At 42.1% G+C, this 19273-nt stretch overlaps 1 long non-coding RNA gene across 1 annotated transcript in view; it reads left to right on the plus strand.

The window, feature by feature from the left end:
* LOC142827652 (uncharacterized) overlaps positions 1–19273 on the plus strand; it is a 95446-nt gene that overhangs the window by 62980 nt on the left and 13193 nt on the right. The window contains exon 3 of the long non-coding RNA XR_012902360.1: positions 1794–1860. This is a non-coding gene — a long non-coding RNA (uncharacterized LOC142827652). The remainder of the gene's footprint in view (positions 1–1793; positions 1861–19273) is intronic.

Genomic DNA, 19273 nt, shown 5'->3' on the forward strand with positions numbered 1-19273 from the left:
GCTACCAGAAAATAAACACTAGACAACCCAGAACTAATATTTCACTACCAGAGAGGGAGGTAGGGTCCAAGTGAAGTAGCGGATTTTTTTTGAATAATTCATCATCTGTTGCAGTTATTTATTACCTCTTGATCACTCATGACCACAGACAATGCTGTGTTAGACCCGTTCCTGCCTAGTTATCTTTTATGAGCTTGGTAACAATCATAAAGCTGTAAAATATATTAGAAATACTGCTGGAAATTGTAGAAATCAGGAGGAGTTCCTGGAAAAGTGGAAGAAAACTGTAACTCTTCTCTGAGAAAGATGGTTCCCTGTGTGTGTTCAGGGTATCAATAACCTCATTGAAAAGAAAGAGAATTATAGCACTGAAATATAATAAAGGTAAAATGTGATCAAAGCAGACTGAAATGAGCTCAATTTTCTCATTTACAAAATCCAAGCATTTCCTATACCAGCATTTTACAGTACATTAATGGGAAATATAATTAATGTTGGATTACAAAAGTAGTTCCATAAAAGTACAAGGCACATATGACATCCACAGAAACATCAAATAAATTGTTTGCAAGGTAGTCTGGCAATTAGAATGGATGCCAAATGGATTTATAATGAAGGGGGACTTGAAATACAGTCATACCCCTTATATTATCATAGTAATTACCTACAATTGTATTCACTTTAATGATGGTTCTTTTAGAAGAATACTAACACCTTATTCTGAATTTTTGGATAAAAAACTCATATTTGGAGTGTTGAAATAAAATTGGTTTATGATTATTATGGATATTAATAGTTTCAGGATCTATATTGTAGAGAGGAAGAGAGACAAGGCAACATAATAATGGAGGGTACATTATATTAATAAAGTGTTTGAGTGCATTGTTGAAATACTCAGATAAAATGGCATTTAGTTGTGGTCATATATTTATGGTAATGAACAAAATTGCCATTAATTGCTACAGTACTTTTATAACGTTAACAAATCTGGTAATTTCAGCTAATGGCATCTTAAATATATTATGCATTAAGAAGAAAAAATGTAACCTCTATTCATCTTGGCACTTCTAAAGTTGCTGTTAATTTTTTTTCCAAAGGAAGACTTTGTTTCCTTTAAATGAAGTGCAAAAATCCCTTGTGCAAAGATGCCGTGTACAATTTGTACCATGTAGAAATCCTCATATGCTGGGCTGCTATGTTTTATCTTGCAAATTTTAAATTTGCAGCTGCACAGAGACTTTTGAAATACAGTTTAAGTTGTAAAAACCAAATTATTTTGTTTCAGCAAGATTGGCCAGAAATTTTCTGGAAATCTAATAATGCTGAAAGATGAAATCTTTGCTCATAGATAGATGTTGCAGAAAATATAGTGCAATAGGGAAGGACAGGGTGCTTTCAGATTTGTGTATTGGGAGCTTTGTATTCTTGTGAACAATACGAGTTAATTGATATCGTTTCACTGAGTTTCTGGTAGGTATCTTTTTATAAGTTAGTAAAGCTTTCTTCATGGTCTATAATATTTATTAGCATTATATAACCCTGTTCCTAAATAGAAAATGTAATTACTTTACTTTGAGGCACTTTATCATTAGCCAAAGCAACAAGTAAATAACTTATAATGATGTATGATATTAGTGAACATTTCTGATATGAATAGAAACAAACTGATTCCATTTAAAGGGAAGATAACATACATAATGTCTCAAGTGATCTGTCATATTAACTGAAAGAGTAAAAAAGAGAAATAACTAAATACTATTGCTTGTTTTCTTTGTTTCTTCTTTTCTCCAAAGCAAGAAGATTTATTTGAATCATTTCTCCAGAATACCAGACTGTGTTCATTCCTCTTTCTTCTGTCAGGTATCTGTGATTTTTATAGTTTCAATTTTAATCTTTCCAAACATTCCACTCTGTGCTTTATGAAACCTAGTGTGGTAGAAGTTTTCTGTAGATTATTACTCATCCATAGTACTGTCTTATTTCCTTCTATTGGTTCCAGCAAATAACAATTGCCATTTCCCCCTGTTGCTTATGTCCATAATGTTAGCTATTGTGATTATTAAGTATCCTAACATTCAGATTTTTGCGTAATTGATTTTGGATTGAAAAGTAAGATTTGGGAGTTAGCTGATATAACTTACTTTTCCTCAATAGCATCATATATATTGAACTATAAAGCTGAAGTATTCACTTTTAACAAAATACATAATTTGGACTTTTATGTTATTTGAGCAACATATAGAAAAAGGAAATAAGTGTGCTCAGTAAACTTTGACACTGTAGATGTTTTTGAGTTTTAATATTTCTGAAATGATCCAATATATTTTCAGGATTGTTTTCTAGCATATTGTGCCTTAAATTTGGCAGAGGTGAGGCATGAATTACAGTTTATTCCGCTTAACCCCGACCAATCAATAAGCCCATCAGAAGGCAGTGGTAGATAGTTTTGGGGTGTGTGTGGGGTGGGCATTGGATGGGTAGAAGATTGGAAGGAATGGTTTACAGAGTCAGTATAGAGAGGGAGTGTGAAAGGGATGTCCTCCAAATCAGAGAGAGAGTACCCTGGAAACTGAGTGAGCTACCAAGGTAAGGAGAGAGAGATGCAATGAGGAAGATGCTGAGGGTCTATAATCTAACGTGTGGAAAGGCAGTAGAAAAGCCTGCTAGAAAAGAAACACGAGGAAGGAGGTGTTAGAATGGGGAAACCTATAAACCTAACAAGCATATTCCAAACTGAGGCCAATAATACTGCACCACTCCTCCCAAATAACTCTGCAAGAGTAAAAATAATACAGACAGAAGTTCAGTGGCAGAGTGGGCTATTCAGGTTATAGCACTGAATGTGGCATGTATGATTACCTGCCTTGTGAGCAGGTGGTGCGTGCATATGTGTATGTGGTGGAAGGAACTTGTGGCCATCAGAGAGACAGCGGTCATCAGGGAGATAGAATGCCTGATCTGGAGGTGCTAGTGGAGAGAGGTTCATAGGTGAGACTTTCAGGGACACAGTAGCATTGTCTCACTCTTAGTTTGATTGCCTCTGTGGTGTCAAAGAAGATGAAGGTCTCTGGGAAGGAGAACATGAAACTAGAGTTGAAACCATTCTTCTAGATGGTCCCAGAGAAAATCCAGGACTTCCATGATAGTGTTCCCTGAAATGCTTCCAATTCCACATGCAGCTCCTGAAAGACAGGCAGAACTGCAGGGTTTCAATGCATAGATGAGATGATGGTGAAGGAAGGGGAGTAGGTGTATTAGGAGTTGGGAAACCATTTGGGGGAGTGGGAGCCTGTGCAGGAAGGGTGGCTCCACCTAAATCAAAATGGAGACAAGACTATTGGCTTGTACAGTTAAAAAAGTTGCAGAGGATTATTTTAAACTAAGGGCTGGGGGGAAAGGTGACAAGAGAGAAGGAAATCATGATTCGGATGGAGACGTTTCTTAAAGATGAATTTATTAAAGGGAGAAATCTATAGCTAAAGTACATAGTACTAGACTAAAGCTATAGTCAGGAACACTCAAATATGAGTCCCATTTAAATGTAACACATGAAGGCAAGCAATGGAGTATTGACTAAATGCACAAGTGCTTATGTACAAATGCAAGAAGTCTAAATACTGAGAAGGGTGTTGGGCATTAAAGGTAGATATTGAAATAGGCATTGCAGAAACTTGATGGAATGAAGATAATCAGTGGGATATGGTACAAAATATATAGGAATGAGAGAGTAGGTTGTGCTGGTGGGTAAGTGGTGAAAGAAAGCAGAGAGTCAAATACAGTAAAAATCTTAAGAGAATCGAATTGTGCAATATAATCTCTCTGATTGGAAATTGCATGCTTGACAAATAAGAATATAGCAATAGGAATACACTACTGACTGCATGTCCAGGATGGTGATGGTGAAATACACAGGAAGATACTGTAGTTAAAATCCTGCATTACTACTGTACCATCCTTATATTGACTGGCCATGTATCACCCAAAGATGGGATGCAGAGGTAAAATTTGTAGACCCCGTAAATGACTGTTTAGTGGAGCAGCTTGTCTACACGGGGGAAAGCCAATTCTTGATTTAGTTGGAAATAAAGCACAGAATCTGGTCCAGGAGGAGAAAATAGTTGAACCCACACGGAAAAAGGCAATTCTTGGTTTAGTTGTAAATGGAGCACAGAATCTGGTCCAGGACGAGAAAATAGATGAACTGCTCTGAAATAAACATTGTAATGTAAGACTATTTAATATCCTTGTAGGAGTAAAAAGGAGACCCATCACAGTAGCATTAATTTTAAAAAAGGGTTACTACATACAAATAAATTAAAAAGAACTGTCACAAGGCTGAGATGCCTTCAGATTGCATTGAGACTATTTAAAATCACCGGAATAGAGGCTCAAACTAAATGTAGATGCCAAATAAAAAATAAAAAGTGGTAAGAGGACCCAAAAAAAGTCATGATGACTAAACAGTAGAGTGAAAGAGGAGGTTAGAGGCAAAAAGGCATCTTTTAAAAATTGGAAGTCAGATTCTAGTGAGGACAATAAAAAGCATAAGCTCTGACAAGTCAAATAAAAACAAAACAGGCCAAGAAAGGATTGAACAGTAACGAGTTAACCTACAGAAATAAACATCAGAAAAAAAAAGTCCTGTGAAGTACTTCATGCATCTGATGATGTGGGTTCCAGCCCATGAAAGCTTATGCGCAAATAAATGTTTTAATCTTTCAGGACATATGTACACTAGGAAATTATTTTGAAATAATTTCCCAGGAAGCCTTGAAAATAGTCCGAGGCAGGCTCTGTTAATGTGAATGTGCTATTCAATTTAGAGCCCCAGGAAGCAATGGGGAGTAGTTAATTTGAATGACTTTGGAGAGGAGTTATTTCGAAACAGAAGCAGTGGAGTGTCCACAGTACCACTACTTCAGAATAACTATTTCTAAATAAGCATTATTCCTCATGGAAAGCAGGAATTATTATTTCAAAATAATCAGCCTCTTATTTTGAAATAACTGACTTGGTAGAGTGGATGCTCCGCTTACTATTTTGAAATAAGGGGAATTATTTTTAAATAGCTCCGTAGCGTAGACCAGGGCTAAGGTGCCACAGGACTCTTCGTTGTTTTTGCTGAAACAGACTAACATGGTTACCCTCTGAAACTTGTCAGCTTTTGTTTAAGTACATCAGCTGAGAGACGCTGTGCTGGCAGCCAGTACGTCTCTCAGCCCATACTACTTCCCGAGTTGTGGGAAGCAACATGGGTTGGAGGATGCGTTTACTGCAAGAGGCTCTGTACATTGATTTTGATTTCTATTTTAAACTTTCTGTGGACCCCTACAGTACCATCACAGACCACCAGGGGTCTGCGGACCATAGGTTGGGAACCATTTATTTAGGCTAAAGGAGCACTGAAGAAAAACAAAATACTTTTGGATAAGATAAATGAATTCTTTGCATCGATCTTTTCTGCAGTGTATGTGTGTGGTGGGAGGGGAGAGGGGGAAGAGCGCATTGTATCTGAGCCATTCCTTTTAGATGACTGACCTGAGGCACTGACACAGCCTGAGGTGTCCTTAGAGCAAGTTTTTGCAACAAACCGATAAATTAAACAATAATAAGTCACCAAAATCAGATAGCATTCACCTAAGAGCTCTGAAATAACATACTACAGTTAGCAGTTCTACAATTTCCTATCTGAGTTAACTACTGAACCAATATCTGAATTCGATGACTGAAGGGTACCTAATAGAATGGCTATTTCTTAAAAAAAGTGGATTTAGAGGTGTTGCTGGTAATTATAGATCAGTAACTTCATACCAAGCAAATTGGTTGAAAGGATAGTAAAGAACAGAACTACGAGACACATCAATGAACATTACATGTTGGGGAAGAGCATGGCTTTTGCAAAGGGTGCTCTGAATGCCTGCACAACGTTAACTAGGCAGGTGCAGGGCCTCATGATCATGCAACTTACAGGGAACTTACATGGTGAGAGCAGTTCTGTTATTTTGTGTTCTGTTGTCCTGTGTGATGTGAACTGAGCTAGAGCTCATGAGTTCTAACTGTGAGTCTCTTCGGATATGTCTAGACTATATGGCTCCGTCGACGGAGCCATGTACATGAGTTTACTAGATATAGGAAAATGAAACGGCGATTTAAATAATCGCCACTTCATTTACATCAAAATGGCTGCCACGCTGTACTGATCAGCTGTTTGGCAGCACAGTGCGGTAGTCTGGACGCTCTGCGGTCGACAATGGAAGCCTTTGTCGACTGCTCCAGTAATCCTCATTCCACGAGGCATAATGGACTAGTTGACAAAGGCTTCTGTTGTTGACCGCGGAGCATCCATATTACCATGCTGTGCCGCCAAACAGCTGATCAGCACAGCGCAGCAGCCATTTTGATGTAAATGAAGTGGCAATTATTTAAATCACTGCTTCATTTTCCTATATCTAGTAAACTCATGTACATGGCTTCGTCGACGGAGCCATGTAGTCTAGACATACCCTTAGTGTTTGTACAGCTCCTAAAACAGTGGGGACCAGCTAGTTCTTTGTTGGGTCCTCTCATGAAAACTTCTGCAGCAGGTGTCAGTATCACTGTATTCACTATACATTGGTGAGTTGGTACCACTATAATTATCCTGTGTTCATTTGAGATAGGCCAAAATAACAACTCAAATTTTTATTTGAAACCCCATAATTTTCAGGGTGTCCAGCTTGTGATTTTTGAACTTGTGGAGATGGAAATAGAACTGGAGCTGGTAATAGAAAGAAACATGTAAGTTTGAAAAAAGAGGCGAGTGAAAGTAGAACAATGGAGAAAAAGTTTGTCACAACACCGGAAAGAAGACTTGACAGTGGAATGAGGGGCTTTGAAGAAAGAGGGATCCTTAAAGATAGGGTGAGACATTGCAAAGGTTTTCAAACTCAGGGGAGGTGCAGAATAATGTTTGGGGGAAAAGAGTGAGCAGTGATGTGAGTCAGCTCAGGCTTCAGCTCAATCCAGTGGGTCTCAGGGAGGGAGTACCACTTCCATCCCAGACTTGCCTCTTTTTGTCTAGGTTGGGTTGGGGTGCAACCAGAAATTGTGACTCCGAGGGCTCAACTCAAAAAGTTTGCAAACACTGACTTAGTAATAAAGGAAGAAAGAGACTGACAACATGTGACAATGCTGAGGGATTAGGTTTGTAGGGATAAAAAGGAGTCATTTTAAGGAGACAGATCTATTTAGCTGTCTGCCACAAGCGAGGAAAGAGTATTATAAAGGAAACTATTCTTGTGTGATCTGTCCAACTAAAGTGGATATATGTCTGCGTTGTATTTTTTCCATTTCTGTCTATGACAAAGTGTAATCCATATAGTAAAATAGTTCTCCATGCAATTCATGTTGTCTTCAATAGCCAAAGCAATAGGTTTTGTTTTAAACTGTAGAATAGCTAAGATTGTTGTCAAGGTTCTGAAATGATTTAAGAATATACAGTTTCATACTTCATCCAGCTTGTCAGATTCTGCTGTCACTGCAACTGAAGTAAATTCAGTATCATTCTGTGGACTCAGGGAGAGCAACATTTGGCCCTTTGCTCTTCTGTTCACAGTTCTAAGGCTTTGTCTACACTGGCAATTGAGCAACAAAGCTTTTGTCATTCACAGGTGCTTAAACCTCCCCTCCCCAAGACCAAAAGCTTTTCTGTGGCAAATACTACTGTAAATCATGCTTTTGTCCGCCGCAGTGCTCTCCAGCTTACAAAGCAAAGTAGGAATGTTAGCCACTAGTCGACTATCTGATAAGTAGCCACTCAACTAGTCACTCCCCCCCCCTCTTGCTGCCTTTATCAGAGAAAGGCAGCAAGGCGGGGGGAGGAGCAGAAGCTGGTGCTGTGGGGAACATCCTTTAAGCTGGTTCCTCCAAGCACTGTCTCTGTAGGGAGTTAGGGAGGGAGAGGCAGAGACACAGTGGGGAAGCAACACGAGCAGGGACTGCTTCAATCCCTGCTGGCGCCGGTTCCCACTGCTGTTGCTCTGCTTTTGAAATGTACAAGAGCCCTGCCTGAGGAAGCCCTGTCTATGGCCAGCCCTGGCTGCCGCCAGCAGAGGCTGATCCAGCACCATCCCCTGTTTCTGGTGGGTAGGACTAGCCGCTTGAACAAGGGCTGCTGGATCGCTGCACCTCTGCATTTTAAATGTAGTAAGAGCCTAGTGGCAAATTATATCAGCTATACCAGCTGTGGCCAACCTGTGGCTTGAGAGCCACATGCGGCTCTTCCCTCCCATCAGAGTGGCTTGCAAAGCTGCCCCCATGGCTCGCAAAGCCATCCCACGCCAATATGGCGCTTCCAACATGGTGTCGGCCAGCGGGATCCTGCTGAGGCCAAAAAGCATAGAAACGCACGTCTCGTGCTTCTTAAAGGGGCAGGTCTTTTTTTTCCTTACAACTTTGCCCCGGCTCTTTGCGCTGCATCCACTAATATTTTGGTTCTTTGTCCGGAACAGGTTGGCCACCCCTGAACTATACGATTACCCAGATAGTCACATTTTAACATCCTTAAAGCAAACACCATTCTGTAGGGGATGGAAGTTTTCTGTCAGCAAAAGTATTGGCTAACAAAGTTTATACTACCTGACTTTTAGCCACAGGACTATGTCGACATAATTAAGCTGCTAAAAGCTGTGTAATATAAACAAAGTCTAAGGGTGTGTCTACACTACCAAGTGTAGTCAAAACTTATGTTGACACTAGAAAGACTACAAAACAAAAATTGCCAGAGAGTGTTCACGTGTGCTCCCTGCGTCAACAGATCATGTCCACACTGGGGGCACCACTGACGGCGTGAGCAATGCACTGTGGGTATGTATTTCACAGTGCCGGGTAGTGGGAAGGCAGAACTGGTTCCTGAACATCTTGGGATTCCCCTTCTGTTCTCCCACACCCTCTTCAGGTGCTGGGAACAGCATCTCGAGTAGCTTTGTGAGCTCTCTGTGCTGAGGAATGTCAAAGCAGCACAGCAACTTGTCCCCCTCTCATTGTGACAGCAGTCTGCCTGCGCCTGTTCCTAGTGCAGGGCAGAACTGGAGAATTCCGATGATTTGCTCTTTGTTTTCCAAACACAGCAACTCACTCAGCTGTTAGATACTTCCTGGAGCTTTGAAAGGGGAGGGGCATATGACTGCAGGGCAGCAGAGATTAAAACATTGAGCAGAGCCATCAGGGCAGGCACTGTGGGATACGGGTAGAAGCCAGTTCTCTCAACAAAACCAACAGCAGAATCCACACTCTTTGTCCACAATAAAGGGAGGGAAAAAGACAAAAGTCTCTCACAAGGGTGGAAGTTTTTTGTTGCTGAAACTGGGCGTTTTTCCTAATAAATTAGCATTGAAGTGTAAATGCTCTCACTGTTTTGTTGCCAAAAGTCAATGTAGACAAGGCCTGGAATGTACTGGGTAAGCAGGGGGATCTGATGCCAGATCTCAGTGGAGAAAGATGGTGGGGCAGGTGTTCGCTTGAGAGCCTGCCAAAGAACTATTTGACCTGCTCCACAGAGAGTCATTTGTTTTCTCAAGTGACCACTGGTGCTGACCTTGCACTAAACATCTCACTGAGATACATGGGGTCCCATTTCACAGCTATTGCTTCAGGCTTTCTTCAGACTCAAGTAGACACACTACATCCATTATACTTGAGCCATGTTTTCAAGTTGTTCTTTCCAAGCACGATTACTAGAAACTTACTTCATAAATTTTAAATGAAAGCTGATTCTGGTGTGTCCATGTGACTCCAGGAGCTTTGGCAAAGCACCTCGCATGAAAGTTGAAGGCGCTGTTGCTATTTTAGCTGCAGATGGGGCCCATGCAGGGAACTTCCTTGCTGACTTAGTTTTGTGTGAGGAGGATTTCAGCTCCATCTCCCCTGAAGTCTATCCATAAAGAGCCTGATTATTCAGGTTTTATGCTGATGCAGTGGCTTTTAGGTCTACAGCAGGGATAAGCCATGGTTAAGCTTCTTTGTTCTACCCCAATAAAGTGCTTCACATGGATCTGAAGGGGCTGCCTGGAGAGGTAGCTAGCTCAGTCTTCATATGCCTTAAGGGTCTTCAGATAGAGACCTTTAATGGGGTGCATGATGGTTCTGATCGGCAGCCCACATCAGAAAGAGTGATGAAGGCAGAAAAGCTTAGCATAGAGGGACCAGTATCTGTGAAGGACATAGAGACAGAATGCATGAATTACATTCAATAAGAAGAAGGGTTTTAATTTTTCAGGTTATAATTTTTACAGCTACCTGCTACTTAAAACGGCCATCAAAAGGATTTCAATGGAAAACATTTGAAAAAAGCCATAGAGAACTTTTATACCTCACCTGCACATCAAGAAACATGATGTGTGCTGTGGTTTGTTGAATTTTTTTTTCTTGTCATATGAGGAATATATAGAAGTCAATCCAATGCCCACTGAAGTCAGTAGAAATGCTCATTTATTTTATAGACATTAATTGGATCAGGGCTAGTGTTCACAATATTGGACTAATCAATGTAATAAACAGTGTTTTTCAGTGATCAGATGTCATCTTCCCACTGGCATATAATTGTCTTAAAATACTTTCTGCCTCAAATATTCCTATGCAGTGGACATTGTCTCTTTAAAAAGAAAGAAAAACTATGTCACAGCAGCCACAGCAACTAGACAGAGGGATGCACTTTATACAGCCCCAACTGATGTGGAAAAAAGTACTGTGTAAAATGGCATATCAAATGTAAAGAAAGGATAAAGCATACATTTTCTATACACATTATTCAGGTGCAGTGCAGGCTAGGGCCTCTAGGGCTCCCTGTTGTTGCATTTTTCATGGGGACTTTTTTTTTTTTTGTAACTTACAGAATAGGACCTTACAGATGCTTTCCCCCACAAATGGATCATGCACTGTAAGCCCAAAGGTATTTAAAGAATTGGAGAAAGGCATTAATACATGAAGACTACTATGACATGCAGTAGGATAGGTATCAATATTAACTATTGTACATACAAAGCTATTCGTCAGTACGGCTAATCCTACAGGATAACAATAACAGAACTGACTAGAATATGCTTCAAAAGGAAAACTTTTCAAAGTTCAGAATTACATACCAGTCACTGAAGGTGGAAGGAAGAAAAGAAAGAATAGGACTCAGAGAACTGTGGTATCACTACATTCTGGAATATGAACAGGCGAGTCAAACACTATCATACCGGTGAAGAGTGTGTATCCAAAGAATTATTGTGGCATGTGATGAGGTGTCCTCTCTACGCTGGCCAATCAAGGCCCATATAAAAAGAGCCTCAGGGCAGAGCATGGTCAGTAGCTGTCTGGAACTCAAGGAGAGAAGATGGTCTGGAGGAGGGTGCAATCTCCTATGTAGCGCTTTGGGCAGAGCAGAACAGGCAGGAGCCAGGGGAGAAGAGAGAGCTTTGGACAGGCTTCTGAGACTGAGGATTAATTAATTATTTAAACTGCTTATACTCTAATTGTGTCTATTAGATAACACTGTACAGTCGCATGACAGTTGAATAGCGCACTGTTACTAGAAAGTTAGATACTGCATAGCAGCTCAGTTGCTGATGATTTCCAGCTCTAGGGGGGAGACTGGCTGCATGTCAATCAAGCAACAGCCAAGTGTCCCACAAATTCATAGAGTACATAACTAATGAATTCTTCTGGACTGATAACTGGTTAAATGATAGGAAACAAAGAGTAGGAGTAAATGGTGATTTTTTCAGAATGGAAAGCAGTAACTAGTGGTGTCCTGCAGGGGACCATTTTGGGTCCAGTCCCACTCAACATATACATAAATGATCTGGAGAAAGGGGTAAACGGTGAAGTGGCAAAATTTTCAAATAATATAAAACTGCTCAAAATGGTTAAGTCCAAAGCAGATTGTGAAGAGCTTCAAAAAGGACTTCATAAAACTAGGTGACTGGGCAACAAAATGGTAGATGAATTTTAATGTTGATAAATGCTATGTAATGCATATGGGAAAACATAATCCCAATCATACGTATAAAATGTGGGAATTAAATTAGCTCTTACCACTCAAGAGAGGGTATGTCTACACTGCCACCCTAGTTCGAACTAGGGTGGCTAATGTAGGCATTCGAAGTTGCAAATGAAGCCCGGGATTTAAATATCCCGGGCTTCATTTGCATCTTGCCGGGCGCCGCCATTTTTAAATCCCCCTTAGTGCGGACTCCGTGCCCACAGCTACATGCGGTACTGAGTAGGTAGTTCGAATTAGGCTCTCGTTCCACTTCTTATCGTTTGAGAGGCAGGCAGAGGTGAGATGTGTCCCTAACCTGTGTTTGCCAGAAGCTGGGAATGGGCAACAGGATGGATCACTTGATTACCTGTTCTGTTCATTCCCTCTGGGGCACCTGGCATTGGCCACTGTTGGAAGATAGCATACTGGGCTAAATGGACCTTTGTTCTAACCCAGTATGGACATTCTTATGTTCTTGCCAGTAGCACATAATTCTGTCATTGAAATGCAAACATTAAGAACAATTTCTCTCTAAAGGCCTTGGGCCAGCTACTTTGGGAAACCACCTGTGTTTCCAGGAGGTATTGCCACAAATAGGTCAGTGGGGCTCTCAGCTAGAGACCTGTGGTATAACAGAGCTGCTGACAGTTTTTGTCACAAGGGTTCCTCCCCTCAACTTTAAAATTTGCTTCCTCCTTGATTCTACATTGACCAAATCTTTTGACCTAAAAATATGCTGCAAGACCCGTCTATATTGTTCATCTCTTTCTGGGAAGATTAGAGGTTGAGAGTTGCAGGATGTGAAGCTGTGTTGCATGGTTTGCCAGATTCAATTGTGGTTAGATTTTACTAAGGGGCAACACTGTTAAGTTTTGTATTATCGTATGTGGATTACTGTACCTACAATAGCAGTGCACATGTTTGAGAAACTGAAATAAATATTGCAGGCAAAAATCTAGTTCATCTAGAAAGACGTGTCAGCTGCTCCCTTTGAAAAGACTATGTTTTATCAATTTTCTTATTACCCTACACCAGGGGTGGGGAATCTTTTTTGGGTTGGGGGCTGCTGACCCACAGAAAAATCAGTCAGGGGTTGGGAGTTGTGGGGAGGAAGTGGAGGGTTGAGGATGGAGTGCCAGCGTGCCAGCTGGGGGAAGCCCTAAGCTTTGGGGGGTCTAGATCCAGGCAACCCAGGGTCCACATCCAGCCCCCGGGGCCTTAGGTTCTCCACCCTAACTTAAACAGGGAGGGAAATAATGTAGAAAGAAGCTTCTCACCTCTGTCTCCCTCTCAAACTATGAGAATTTCAGTCTAAGAAGTTTAGCTATTTAAAAAGGCACCTTTTCACTGTTGGCAGTTTTTCTAAGTATATTCTGTATCACATTAGCAAAAGAAAAGAAAAAGTAACTGCACTGCATTCCAGTTTGGACAGCAGGAGCTAAACTACAAGTCAGAAGGAGCCCAGCTTGCCTCTCAGACCCAAAGACAAAATAATGTCAGTTGTAAGCTTAACATATTTGCCTGCGGAACCCCTTTCTAGAGCTGCCTTTTGTTTTATAATCCCCCTTTAAATCCACATCTCTGCATGAAAGTAATTGGAAGCATCGTACCTGCCATTTTTTTGTGAATCTCTATATGTGACCAAGAAAAAGGCATTCATTTGCCTCCTCCAGCGGCCTCAAAATAATAGGACAGTCAGCAAAGGGAGATAGCTGGGTATATCTATCCCCCATGCCTACAGTTGTGGAGGCTGGGTTTGGGAAACAAACTGGTGAACCTGGAGAAGCTAGTGGAGAGGAAGATGTTAGAGAGAATTGAAGGCAGGCTGATATCAAAGGAACCTGGGAACACTTCTGGGTTGGGGAGAAAGGGATGGGAGAGGCAATAAATTGCAATTTTTTGAGGGGTGTTAATCTGAGGTAAGAGAATTTGGGGTAGTGGAAGACAGGTAGGAGCTCTTGATTCCTACTAGGTCTTCTGCCCCCAACCCTAGCTTGCTCATTTATTCTCCCATTTTTTTTCAGTCCTGTCCTCCTTCAACTATGGTTCTCCCAATATCTTCCCTTTATTTCTTGACCCTGCTCTTTTAGATCGTCAGACTAGGAACCAGGAGGTTACAGCTGTATTGTGGGAATGTGTGACAGGGAGGGTTCCCACTGTTGTAATTTTTAACTGACCAGGCCAGTTTTTCTGTTGCTTCACCGGGTGCAGTAGTTGCTGGTGGCCAACCCTCTAGGACTGTCCTGGCATCTCCAAGAATTAAAGATTGTCATGTGATGAATATACCCAACCAAAATTGGCAACCCTATTGCAGTGTGCCAGTTTTTTGGTAACTAGTAAACAGATAAGCCACAGCACTGGCAGCTGCATAGCAATCTTCTAACTGCCCCACAAAGGTCTCATTCATGGGAGCATAGCTCACTTGGAACTCAGGGACCAGGTTGCATGTTGGTGCCTTGACACTCTGAAACCATTGTCAACTGATGCTTGCTTGAGCTTCTATAGGGCCTGGGACCAGACAGCAGGATGGACAGATTGCAGGCTTGCCAGCAGGGAGGGGTGAAGAGCAGTGATCAGGGTGCAGGAGGCAGCGCATCTGGGAAGGTAATGGTAGGGTGGGCTCTCCTTGGACAGTTGCCGGTGGTTGTTCTCTCTGCATCTTGGAGGTGGCAGCCCTCATTAAGCATCCCTGTAAAGTTTGAGCACTGTGCTCAGGTGGTGACCTTAAAATACCACCTGATCATGTGCATATTGGCTCAAAATGCCTTAAAATGACAGCCCCCCCATTTGATGTAGCCCTAACGTACTGTGGGAATCAGACGGCTACGTTGTAGACACAAATTGAAAGTGACATTTAATCTTCATCTGTTAAATTCTGTTTCTTTAAAATTGTGGTATAGCAGTGTGCTAAGTCTAATTTAAGTACATAAGTACACTACAGCACTAATTCGAACTAACTTAATTCAAATTAGTTAATTCGAACTAAGGTAATTCGAACTAGTGCATCTAGACCTAAAAACTAGTTCGAATTAGCATTTTGCTAATTCAAACTAGCATGTCCACATTGAGTGGACCCTGAACCGAGGTTAAGGCTGGCTGGAAGCAGTGCCGGCAGGGCATCGGATTAGGACTTAGAGTGTGGAGCTGCTGTCTCAGGCTAGCCGAGGGCTGTGCTTAAAGGGACCCGACCTCCACCCTGGACAGACAGTTCTCAGGGTTCCCCGCTTGCTTGTCTACCTCGATGAGGGACAGCAAAGCAGTCCTGGATTGGAGTGCCCTGATTGCCCACACTTGGCACATCACAGCACTCGGCCATCAGCCTGGCTAGACTTGCCACAGGCTGCCATCCAGGGGGGTTAATCGGGGGGCTGCAGGAGAGTTTCCACCCCGAGGAGCCCACAGAGCTATCCCAGTCCTCCTCATTCCTCCCTCACCTCCTTCCACTTACCCCTCCCTAGCCCCCCTTCCTCATGTACAAAATAAAGGACATGTGTGGTCAAAAATAGAAACTCTCTTTATTGAACAAAACTGGGGGAGACTGGGAAAAGGAGGTGGGAGAGGGGAGGGGAAAACCTGGGAGGAGGGAGCTGGAAGGGGGAAGCCAGGGGAAGAAGGAGGAGGGGAAGTATCAAATTATGGCACACCATATCTTCAGTACTGTGTACAGATGTGATCTCCTCACCCCAGAAAAGATATTTTGGCCTTGGAAAGGGTTCCGAAAAGGGAAACTAAAATGATCAGGGGCTTGGAACAGGTCCCATATGAAGAGAGACTAAAGAGATTGGGACTTTTCAGCTTAGAAAAGAGGAGATTGAGGGGGGAATATGATAGAGGTCTATAAAAGCATGAGTGGTGTGGAGAGGGTGCATAAAGAAAAGTTCTTCATTAGTTCCTATAATAGAAGGACTAGAGGACACCAAATTAAATGAATGGGTAGCAGGCTTCAAACTAATAACAGACAGTTCTTCTTCACAAAGCAAATAGTCAACCTGTGGAACTCCTTGCCACAGGAGGCTGTGAAGGCTAGAACTATAACAGAGTTTAAAGAGAAGTTAGATAAAGTCATGGAGATTAGGTCCATGGAGTGGTATTAGCCAGGGGATAGAAATGGTGTTCCTGGCCTCTGTTTGTGGAAGGCTGGAGATGGATGGCACGAGACAAATGGCTTGGTCATTCTTATGTTCTAAGCTCAGGGCTCAGGGTCGGGGGCTTACTGGACCACCTTGATTTTCATGCAAACCTGCTCCTGGGTGGCCAGGCTGGCAGCTATCCTGCCCTAGATGGCCACTTTCCTGTGCCTAGTGCGGAGGTCGTGGACGTTGGATGCCTCCCCCCAAACCTGGATGAGGTCCACGATCTCCACACTAGACCAGGTGGGCACCCACCTCTTGTGGCCCCGGGCAGGCTCCTGGGAGCTGCCAGTCTGGTCCTGGGAAGAGGCGGAGGGCTGGGTGGCAGCAGGTGGCTGGCTCATGCCGTGCCAGGTGCAGGGTCTGCTGGCTGGGTGCTGGCAGGCTTGCACCTGGCACAGGCATCGTATCCAAACCATGCCCCTTTAAGGGCTCCGGGGCCGGGAGGGGGGCAGACAAGTTTCCCTGCTTGTGCCCAGAGTGGCCATCAGGGCAAGCTGGGAAGGGCTAGCCTCCCACTAGTTCGAATTAAGTGGATACACAGCCCTTAATTTGAACTACTTAATTCGAACTAGGCATTAGTCCTCGTAGAATGAGGTTTACGTAGTTCGAATTAAGCGCTCCGCTAGTTCAAATTAAGTTTGAACTAGCGGTTTGCCTGTGTAGCGCTTATGAAAGTTAATTCGAACTAACGGCTGTTAGTTCGAATTAACTTTGTAGTGTAGACATACCCTTAGATGTATATTATTTATAATTATTATTTTTGAGATAGAACCCTGCCACAGATTACTATCAGAATGAGTTTATTCCTGGAGGTTTCCCAGGCATGTCATTGAGTGTGTACAAGGGCCAGCCAGGTAGCCAGGTGGAGGCACTGCCAAATTTTGAATTCCCTTAGAAGTAAAGGACTGCAGCAGAAGGGTGGATAAAGGATACCCACCTATCCAACATCATCACCAGTATCTCCTTTAATATAAACAACATCAGGCACATAGGTGAGTATTGCCTACTCCCGAATAACCCAGGAGGAATGGGGGTAGTTACCTATTATTTAGTCCCAAACACGTAGGTACCTTAAAAAAAAAAAGCCAAGAGGCCTTGGATCTCTATAAATGCCTTACACATCATTGAATAGCATCACATGACCCATTTGAGGGGTGATATGGTGACACATTGTAAGCTGAACGGCACTTATTACAAAGCAATGCATATTGACTACAAAGCTTTTATTGAAGCCAAAGTCATTGCACTTGAGGAATCTTCTCACAGGAATAACGTCACCTCCTCATAAAAGACCTGTGACATCAGGTCATTCATTCGGTGTTGTCTACTCCAATTCCAGTCAGCCAGTCTCTGCCGAGTGCACAGCATGCTGGAATGAACATTTCAGCCAGCTGCTAAATGCACACTGATATTAACGTCTCTGCTAAGTTGACCTCTTCGGCACAAAATGATACTGGTGTGAATTCATGGTTTCTGAAATCCATAGAGATATAAAGAAGCTTAAGAGAAATAAGGCAGCAGAAATCTGGAATTTCTGTGGAACTTTTTAAAAGAGCTGGACCTGTTATTTTGTGGCTGCAGATGCTGTTCGGTGTCATCTGGAGAACAAAGTCAGTCCTGTCCAACTGGCAAAAAGGATTATTTTACCATGTTAGAACTGTCAAGCTAGCAAATGAAACTGATGTAACTATCCCAGCATTACTGTATTTGTCCCAGGGAAAGCTTTTGCTTTATTTGTTGGCCCGAGGAACTCATATATTAAGGAGCAAGAAAAGACCACAGCAAGCTAGTTTCATTTCTAGCTGTTCCACAACAGAGCACATCTTCACACTGTGCCAACTTAGCAAAAAGACTCAAGAATTTAAGCACCCCCATTCACATTACATTTCTGGATATCCAGGCTGGTGTTTGACTCTGTTGGCAGGGAATCACTTTGTCTCATCTTGAAAGTTGTGGGCATTCCTGACAAGCTGTGCAGAATATCCTCTCTCTCATATGACACCTAAATCTGAGTTCATGTAAAAGGAGAAAAGAAGCACTTTCCTCTGAATTAGGATAGGCGTTTGACAAGGATGTGTTACTGACTCTGTAATGCTGTCAAAGACTATGCTTGACACGATACTAAGTAAATGCGTTTTAGTCATATGCCTTGGATTAAACCCTGCTGTACATTTTGCCAATGACACAGTGCTAGTTGTCAAATTTAAGCTGCTTGTGGCACTTAAAGAACTGGAACATTCAGAGGCAAAAGTTGGCCTGAAAATGAATGGGGGTAAACCCAAAATTCTTTTGGTGATTTTGAACACTCTACAGGCTCTGGCATTTTTGTGGCTGACTGTCCATTTGAAATTGTCCATGATTTCACCTGCCACAGCTATGTTGCTAATAACTTGGGTGGCATTAAGAGAGAACCTGAAGCCCATGATACAAAAGCATAGTCAATCTTGAGGTGGCTTTTTAAGAACATCTTCTGCAAACTGAACACCTGAATAAGTAGGGAGACAAAGCTGAGAGTATAATACTTTTGTGGTCAGTATTGTGATCTATGGGACTGAATCCTGGCCCTTCAGTGTCAGGATTGAAAAGATGTTTGGACACCAGTCAGATGAAGCATCTCTGAATGATCAAAAACATCAAATGGTACAAATTCAAAACAAATGAAAAGCCCTGTTTCCTAATTACATAGCTTCTGCTCTCTCAAACAGCCACCCAAAGGTCTCCAATGGTGGTATAGTCATTTGCCTCAATTGTCTACCAAGGTCCAGGTGAGAATCATCTTTGATTTTAACCCAGTGAAAGCAAGACCCCAGAAGAGTCATTGATGATTTAGATAATGTCCTAGAGACTTGTAGAATTTGTGGACAGTACTAAGATAAGAGGGGTTGCAAGTACTTTGGAAAGTAGGATTAAACTTCAAAATGATCTGGACAATCTGGAGAAATGGTCTGAAGTAAGTAGGATGAAATTCAATAATGACAAATGCAAAATACTCCATTTAGGAAGAAACAATCAGATAATACACCTATAAAAATGGGAAAAGACTTCATGGGAAGGAACTCTGCAGAAAGGGATTTGGAGGGCTTAGGGTATCATAAGATAAATATGAGTTAACAGTGTAACACTGTTGCAAAAAACA

Source organism: Pelodiscus sinensis, chromosome 3, assembly GCF_049634645.1.
Source record: "Pelodiscus sinensis isolate JC-2024 chromosome 3, ASM4963464v1, whole genome shotgun sequence".
NCBI classification, from domain to species: domain Eukaryota; kingdom Metazoa; phylum Chordata; order Testudines; family Trionychidae; genus Pelodiscus; species Pelodiscus sinensis.